Consider the following 6,719-nt stretch of genomic DNA (forward strand, 5'->3'; position numbering starts at 1 on the left):
CTTTAGAAGCTTAGACATAAGGCAATGTACATAAAAACAGCATACAATAAGTGTCCTGGACAATTTATTGGTGAATCTGCAATAGCATTATAAATGACAATATCTTCAGAATTGTATGTATTGATCAGATTTTAAAAATAAAAAATAGAAATTACAATCCAGCTATGGCCTCCTCCTTGTCAGGCCTCTAACACAGGGCAGACAAGGGTATTGGGATGGACAGCTTGCACATCTTCCCCACAAACAACGCTGGATCAAGGGTCCCCTCGGAAGTTTACATACACCTTAGCCAACTACATTTAAACTCAGTTTTTCACAATTCCTGACATTTAATCCTAGTACAAATTCCCTGTCTTAGGCCAGTTAGGATCACCACTTTATTTTAAGAATGTGAAATGACAGAGAGTAGAGAGAATGATTTATTTCAGCTTTTATTTATTTCATCCCGTTCCCAGTGGGTCAGACGTTTACATACACTCAATTAGTATTTGGTAGGATTGCCTTTAAATTGTTTAACTTGGGTCAAATGTTTCGGGTAGCCTTCCACAAGCTTCCCACAATAAGTTGGGTGAATTTTGGCCCATTCCTCCTGACAGAGCTGGTGTAACTGAGTCAGGATTGTAAGCCTCCTTGCTGGCACACACTTTTTCAGTTCTGAAAGGACATTTTCTATAGGATTGAGGTCAGGGCTTTGTGATGGTCACTCCAATACCTTGACTTTGTTGTCCCGAAGCTATTTTGACCACCTTTGGTCATTGTCCATTTGGAAGATGCATTTGCAACCAAGCTTTAACTTCCTGACTGATGTCTTGAGATGTTGCTTCAATATATCCACATAGTTTTCATACTCATGAAGCCATCTATTTTGTGAAGTGCACCAGTCCCTCCTGCAGCAAAGCACCCCCACAACATGATGCTGCCACCCCCGTGCTTCACGGTTGGGATGGTGTTCTTCGGCATGCAAGCCTCCCCCTTTTTCCTCCAAATACAACAATGGTCATTATGGCCAAACAGTTCTATTTTTGTTTCATCAGACCAGAGGGCATTTCTCCAAAAAGTATGATGTTTGTCCCCATGTGCAGTTGCAAACCATAGTCTGGCTTTTTTATGGCGGTTTTGGAGCAGTGGCTTCTTCCTTGCTGAGCGGCCTTTCAGGTTATGTCGATATAGGATCCGTTTTACTGTGGATATAGATACTTTTGTACCTGTTTCCTCCAGCATCTTCACAATGTGATTTCTTTGCTGTTGTTCTGGGATTGATTTGCACTTTTCGCACCAAAGTACATTCATCTCTAGGAGACAGAACGCATCTCCTTCCTGAGAGGTATGACAGCTGCGTGGTCCCATGGTGTTTATACTTGCGTACTATTGTTTGTACAGATGAACGTGGTACCTTCAGGTGTTTGGAAATTGCTCCCAAGGATGAACCAGACTTGTGGAGGTCTACAATTTTTTTTCTGAGGTCTTGGCTGATTTCTTTAGATTTTCCCATGATGTCTAGCAAAGAGGCACTGAGTTTGAAGGTAGGCCTTCAAATACATCCACAGGTACACCTCCAATTGACTCAAATTATGTCAATTAGCCAATCAGAAGTTTATAAAGCCATGCCATCATTTTCTGGAATTTCCCATGCTGTTTAAAGGCACACTCAACTTAGTGTATGTAAACGTCTTACCCACTGGAAGTGTGATACAATGAATTTTAAGTGAAATAATCTGTCTGTTAATAATTGTTGTAAAAATGACTTGTGTCATGCACAAAGTAGATGTCCATACCGACTTGCCAAAACCATAGTTTGTTAACAAGAAATTTGCGAAGTGGTTGAAAAACACTTAGGTTGGAATCATTAAAACTAGTATGTAAACTTCCGACTTCAACTGTAGGTTGACCCAAACAGTACAAACATCTTCTGAGCATGACTCCGAATCTTTGGGAAGTTTTGTTCATCGAGAGATGCATTGAACCTCGCCAGTGACATTGTTTTGAATAGTTCTCCAATCACAGCATCAGACTGAAGATCGATAAGCTCAAGTTTCAGGTCAGTGGGAGCATTATCCACATTGAAGGTGAAAGGAGAGGAAACCAACAGCATGTCATTTTCCAACACTTTGAAATCCTCAAAGCGACGAGAAAACTCACCGTTCAAAGCACACAGCAGCGATGTATACTTCTCCCGCTGGTCATCTGACAGGGAACAGACTAGTAGTGCCGGAAGGTGGGTGAGATTGATGTTATCTGATAGGAGACAGACTAGTAGTGCCGGAAGGTGGGTGAGATTGATGTTATCTGATAGGGAACAGACAAGTAGTGTTGGAAGGTGAGTGAGATTGTTGTCATCTGATAGGAGACAGACTAGTAGTGTCGGAAGGTGAGTGATATCGTTGGCTTCTACTTGGCGGGTCAGGAGGAGTAATTTTCCCTTGAAGGCTTTGACAAGGCTGTACATCTGATGTGCGAAAAGGCTCTTCCCTTTGGAATTCAGTCCATTCATGAGGACCATTATGTCCACGGTGAAGGCAAAATCAGCCAACCATTCTTTATCTTGCAGTTGAGGGAAATCCACATATTTTCCTTTCATTTTCAAAAACTCAGCAATCTCCGACTTCAGGTCCCACACCCTTTTAAGCACCTTCCCCAAACTCAGCCATCTCACATTTGTGTGGTGGGGAGATCTGCATCACCCAACTGTCTCTTCCAACAGTGAGACAAACTGCCTGTGGTTAAATTATTTTGCTCTTATGAAGTTTACCACTTTAGTGACTGTATCCAGAAGATGACTCATTTTCAGAACACAATTTACAGAGCACCTCCTGATGAATAATGCAATGCAGGAAAATAATTTTCTGGGTAACTCAGATCTTTGATCTGGTATCCTTTTCAAAAAGCCAATGTTTTCTCCTGTCAAGTTTGGGCACCCATCAGTGGTCACACTGGATAACTTTTCAAAACTCAGTCCCAGCTTTGCCACACACTTATTAACCTCCTCCAATAAATCTGTTCCCTGTGGTTGTGCTCTTCATTGACTGCACTGAAGCAAGCTCCTCTGTAATTTCAAAGTCTGTGGTTATGCCTCGTAAGAATTTCAACAACTGCGCCGTGTCATGTGTATCACTGCTCTCATCCAGAGCCATGTAGAAATAAGTGAAATCCTTTACCTTGTCTTTCAACTGTTGTTCCATATTCTCTGCAATGTCCTCAACACGCCGTGTCACTGTTTGCCTTGACAGGGAAACATTTTCAAACAGCTCCTTCTTGTCGGGGCAAAGTATTGCTGCAGAGTCAATTAAACATTCTTTAATGAATTCGCCCTGAGAGAATGGCTTGCTATGTTTAGCAATTTTGCGGGACAGTACATAGCTCGCTCTCGCAAATTCCATTGTTTGCTGAATGCAGTTTTGTGACAATTCCTTGCTGCTTTTGCAACTGAGAAAGCAACTCTTTCGATGCACTTGCACTCTGCTCAGAAGACATATTCCTATATTTCTCGGCATGCTTCGTCTGGATGTGTCGGGACAGGTTTTTCAAGAAGGCAATGATACCTCAGTAAAGAAATAATTTGATGTCCACTCTTGCTGGAACACACCTACATTCATTGTCTACTTTCCTTTCCTTTTAAATCTTTGAAAAACTCATTTTTGCACAATTGCTAGCTAGCTGCAATTTGTAACTGTGACGTGTGTGTCAGCCTGTCAGTCACTGTCTGTCCTCGTGCAGTCGTTATTTATACTGTACGTATAAATGTGTAGAAAATAAATGTGATTAAAATCCTTACACAAAGGCGAGTATTCATCTGGCTTTTAATTTCAATAACAAATAGTCAAGTTTAGAAAAACCTATCACAAATTCTTGATGTGATCGGAATATGATTCCGCGGGTCGTATTGAATCAGGTCGCGGGCCACATACAGCTTCCGGAATGGTCTTTTCCCATGCCTGGGCTACACCATGGTGCTACCCTACTGAGTGCTGTGGAGGATACTGTAGACCTCCATTGCAAAACAGTGTGTTTTAATCAATTGTTTGGTGTAGGGAAACTATTTAGTATAGTTTTATCTAAAAAGGATGACTATTTGAATGTTTCATATTTTTATTTTTATGAAATTCACTGAGGAGGATGGTCCTCCCCTTCTTCCTCTGAGGAGCCTCCACTGGACTTACAGTATGTTGGGTCTGTCTTCACAGAATAAATGGGGCGGCAGGGTAGCCTAGTGGTTAGAGCTTTGGCCTAGTAACCGGAATGTTGCAAGTTCAAACCCCTGAGCTGACATGGTACAAATCTGTCGTTCTGCCCCTGAACAGGCAGTTAACCCACTGTTCCTAGGCTGTCATTGGAAATAAGAATTTGTTCTTAACTGACTTGCCTAGTTAAAAAAATAAATTGTCTTGGGAAAGCTGATTTTGTATCCTAGCATTTCTGCTGCAGTGGTTGCCTGGGAAGATGTGCAGACAAGAGTAGATGTAGAATTTTCTAAAATGTCTATCATTACAGCTTGTTGATAACGGAAAGACAAAAGGAGACAGAAAGTGAAAAAAATAATACCCCCCCACCCACCCACTAATCATCATGATTAGCCCCAATCACACAAGCTACATCAACTCCAAAACAACAACCCACACAATGGGATTGCAAGATATGATTTTCAGGAGTAAATTACAAATACGATACACACTCCAACTCCTTTTGTGGACAACATTCCTTCATGTTAGCTGTGTGCTGGCAGTTCTCAGACTCAATGTAGGGGACTTAGGGATAGAAGAACAAACACCATATAGTGACTTTCAGGTATGTCACAGAAAATATACCATTCACATGTCAAAGCCGCCACAGTTATAGCCACAGCCACTGTTTCAGACTCATCAAACTTTGATACTTACATTAGTGTTCATTTTTTAGGAACTCAGTCTGGCTTTTAACTTACTCTTGAAAGTTATAATAGTAGGCTGCACAAGGTGCCATTTCGAAATTTGGTAGTGCATCATCAGTTCCCCTTGTCATTTTAGTCATTGCATACCTTAGAGAGCTACTTATGACTTGTAATAAATGTCCAGATCAACTTAGCCCATGTCCGCTAAAGTTTTTTATATTCAGGTTTTTTAGCTATAGATGTTGGTGTCATTTTTTTGTTAATAAAATATCACACGAATACATATTAGAAATGGCAAAACATATAGAATTGCAAGAACTGTCACGTTGGTATGAAGTGTTTCGGGAGACAGACGCAGGAATGCGTAACAGGGATTTTTATTCCCAAATTACAGCGTGCCGTGTAAATGGGACGAAGCCCAAATAAACACTATACAAAACATAGGGTTGAAACCCAAACAAAAGAGCGAGGAGTACCTCAAATAAATAACACAAGCGCATGATGATTAACACACGGGACGAGACCCATAATCATCTGCACAATCCACAATGGCACGAAAGCCAAAACACACAGCACAGGTACTCACATGAACCAACGGACATTGGAACAATAATCAACAGCCCAATGGAAACCAAAGGGCACACTTATACAAGTACTAATCAGTGGGAATAGGGGACAGGTGTGCGTAATGAAAGTTTGAGGGATCTGTGACAGTACCCCCGCGACGCGCTGCACTAGCAGGGCAACGACACCGGCCTCGAGGACCATCACAGGAACGCAGTGCGGGTCGATCAGGACCCAGGGCAGCTGCCGAAGTTACGGTCGTCATCCGACGGGCCAGTTGCCACGGCGTTGGACGGACCAGTAGCAGTGGCGTTGGATGGACCGGTTGTGGCGGCGTCGGACCGGCCAGTTGTAGCTGCTGACGTTGCGTCGTCGGACGGACCAGTCGCAGCCTCATTGGACGGGCCATTCCCGCTGTCTCCCTTAATGGTTGATTATTCTGTAAAGTTGGTATAAATGATTAGAGAGACAGATGCAGGAATGCGTAATAGTTTTTTTTATTGTACCCAAATTACGGCGTGCCGTGTAAAGGCACAGGGATGAAGACCAAACCAACACGATGCAAAAACACAGGGTTGAAACCCAAACAAAAGAGTGAGGAGTACCTCGAATAAAGAACACACGCGCACAATGATTAACACACAGGACGAGACCCGTAATCATCTGCGCAATCCACAAGGGCACGAAAGCCCAAAGCACACAGCACAAATACTCACACGCACCAACGGACATTGTAACAATAATCACCAGCCCAATGGAAACCAAAGGGCACACTTATACAAGTACTAATCAGTGGGAATAGGGGACAGGTGTGCGTAATGAAAGTTCCGGAGGGATCCGTGACAAGAACATTTGCTTTAGAACTGAAAAGCGTTCTTTGCACCCCATGACAAAATGTGTAGAATTGCAGGAAATTCACTTTAAACATGCAAAAAAGAGGGATGAGGAGTGTGCATGCAAGGGGGGCATGGGATGTTCCCCAATGCTGGAAGGGGGACCACGAGTGAAAAAGTTTGGGAACCCCTGACTTACATTATGGTTAGCGCATGCAAGATACACTGATCCACTGTTACTAAAATGATGGTACAGCATCAGTCTTCAGGATTAGCTTCCTGGCAAGACCAATCTAATGTTCTCCTCAATTGATAAAGCAACTTTGCTCAAAATCTGCACTGCACGTGAGTGACATGATCGTCAATTTCGGGTGGGCCAAAATGAAAAGCAGCCACTTCTGTTGGAAGAATTAATTATTCAGAAAAACTTTCATTTAAACACTTGAATTAATTAAAAC

The 6,719-nt window shown here is 42.4% G+C and overlaps 1 long non-coding RNA gene across 1 annotated transcript; it reads right to left on the reverse strand.

The window, feature by feature from the left end:
- Positions 1 to 5,225: 5,225 nt before the first annotated feature.
- On the reverse strand, positions 5,226 to 6,176 carry LOC116374090 (uncharacterized). Its single transcript, XR_004209904.1, has 2 exons — positions 6,145 to 6,176; positions 5,226 to 5,867 (listed from the first exon to the last, which is right to left on the reverse strand). It is a non-coding gene; the product is annotated as an uncharacterized LOC116374090 (long non-coding RNA).
- Between the last annotated feature and the right edge of the window lie 543 nt (positions 6,177 to 6,719).

Source organism: Oncorhynchus kisutch, linkage group LG5 (assembly GCF_002021735.2).
Source record: "Oncorhynchus kisutch isolate 150728-3 linkage group LG5, Okis_V2, whole genome shotgun sequence".
In the NCBI taxonomy this organism is placed as follows: domain Eukaryota; kingdom Metazoa; phylum Chordata; class Actinopteri; order Salmoniformes; family Salmonidae; genus Oncorhynchus; species Oncorhynchus kisutch.